General features: G+C 31.8%; 1 pseudogene; it reads right to left on the reverse strand.

The window, feature by feature from the left end:
- Nucleotides 1–1,227: 1,227 nt before the first annotated feature.
- Nucleotides 1,228–2,134, reverse strand: LOC133789439 (germin-like protein subfamily 1 member 20; annotated as a pseudogene).
- Nucleotides 2,135–2,544: the final 410 nt, after the last annotated feature.

A 2,544-nucleotide genomic window follows, 5' to 3' on the forward strand; every position in this document is an offset into this window, starting at 1 on the left:
AATCTCACGCTCGAAATCAAGGTGTAACAGCCTTAAACTTTATGTTTATAAGCATGGTTGCGACTGAAGGTTCTTTGCCAAATAAATTAAGTTTTGGAAAAAGAATATTATTATGGGTAATATATATGGTGGCCAATATCATATGATGCGGTGAATATAATTTAATATGGTGCCTAAAATATTTTATTTTAAATTTAAATATATGTGATCCGAAATTAAATTATATCAATTATTGTATATTGTATTATATGTTGTTAGACACCTTATGGAATCATATAGTAACACATTTTAGAAAAAAAATGTTTATGACATAGAGAAAATGTTATATTATATCCACTATGACCAAGGTAGCATATTACTATTGATGTAGTTCAATATTGAGTCTCAAACATTTTAATTTAACAAGTATATATTGCAAAATATCGCTAACTAACCATGTAGTATTGGACATCTTAAATAACAAAAGTCAGCATTTAAATGCTATTCTTTCCTATCCCTTAGGTTTTTTTTTTCTCCTTACATTTTTATTAGTTAAAAAATATTAAATTAGGGATCGATGAGAATTTATTTTTAAAAAACACATAATTCAAGCACAATATGGTAACGTAATAATTAATTGAGATTTTAGTTAATATGGTTGACCACCACCAACTATTACCAATGTCAACACGCGGCACACTCATATCGTTTATCTGATATAATGTTCTTTAATTTACATTTTTACCCTTTTCATATTTAATGTCGTTTTTCCAATGGATTGTCGTTTCTTGTATTTTCTTGTCTCGTTATTCAAATGGTCATTGTTTTTCGTTATTAAAGTCTGTTTTTGCAACTTGTTATTTTTATTATGTATTGTCCTTTTTCGAAATAATTGTATCACTGTAGAATTTAATGTTTTATTTTGTGATTAATGTTTTCTCGTTTTTCTTATATTTAATGTTGTTTTTCCAATCCAATTAGTAAGTTAATTATGATACTACAAACTACATATGTATAAATTCGAGAAAATTCACTGTTAAAAATATAGCTAGCTTGAATGAGGTCGATCATGATAAAAAAAATAACTGATTTTTGACATTTTTTCAAGTTGGTTTCTGTAGTCGAATTTAATTTATGGATGAACTAAAAACAATCACCGCTTATAATTAATTATAATATTTCTGAGAAAGAATGAGACACACCAACGTAATTATCTTTAATGTAGTAGCATCATATCGCAAATAATGCAATGAAAGAATGGTAAAAATGTATGACCATTCTATTTATTACATGGTGAAAACAAATTATATAAAATATTGCTCTAACATATAGCCTAAAAAAAGTTTCATGTGGCTTCCTTGCTCTACCACATTATTTTTTAGTTGTTGTCATACCAGAATTGCTTCTGGAGATAGTTGATAACATTCTTGTCTACTTGGAAGGCTCTAGCAAGGATATCAGGGTTGATGGCAGGATTTGATCCAAACACAGTGTTTGCAATGGTGATCACTCCTGCGTTTTGGCTACTGAGACCGGCAAAGGCGACTGCTGGGGTGTGTTCTGGATTGAATTGGAAGTGAATCATACCTATTGGGAATACGAACACATCTCCCTCTTTTAGAACCTTTGTAAACAGACGGTTTCCATCTTGGTTGGATGACACAAAACCCACGTAGAGAGTTCCCTTAACGACCACTAGGATTTCAGAGCCGCGAGGGTGAATGTGAGGTGGGTTTTGGCCATATGGAGCATAGTCAATGCGAGCCAATGATATTCCAAGAGTGTTGAGTCCCGGAATCTTGTCCACATTCAATTGTGTCACATTAGATCCAACTGGGTTGTTTGTGTCTCTTGGAGTGTTGAGGCCAGAAAAGAAGAAATCTTCGGCCTTGACAAGTTTGGGATCCTTGCAAAACTTCCCATTCACAAACACTGATCATCAAAATAATGTTTTTGTTAGTGCCAATTAAAGTATACATAACAATAATGATCCAAATAATTAAAAAAATACTAAGAAAAATATGAACGTACAAGCTTTGTGGGGTTCATCAACAGCCACACAAAAGTCCTGGAGAGGGCTTGGGTCATAGGCAGTGGCAATGGAAGTTGCCAAAGCCAAAACAGCTAGTGGGAGAAGAAAATAGACAGCTTTCATGTTTGATGAATATGCTTGAGTAGTATATATGCTAAATGTTCTTCAGATTGTTATTTGAATAAGCTAGAGTTGAGGATTTAGCACTAGATCACATATCTATTTATATACAGATAGGAGTCTGAACTAGTAAATCATATTACAAGAAATGGACAAAAGACTTGGTTGTTTTCTTAGGGCGCTTTTGCCTGATAAAAGACTTGGTAAATTTTGGTTCAACCTAATATTCTTTTTATAATAATATGATAATATTGATAAAGTTATATATATATGCTTTGGGTATATACTTCAACCACTCATATAGACTTGGCTTTGGGTGATTTATCTGGGGATTGTTAAATCAGAAGGATATATTATTATTAAAGGCCTGATCGATATTTTCAAATGATGAAACCCAAGACATAGTCTCTGAT

Source organism: Humulus lupulus, chromosome 7 (assembly GCF_963169125.1).
Source record: "Humulus lupulus chromosome 7, drHumLupu1.1, whole genome shotgun sequence".
In the NCBI taxonomy this organism is placed as follows: domain Eukaryota; kingdom Viridiplantae; phylum Streptophyta; class Magnoliopsida; order Rosales; family Cannabaceae; genus Humulus; species Humulus lupulus.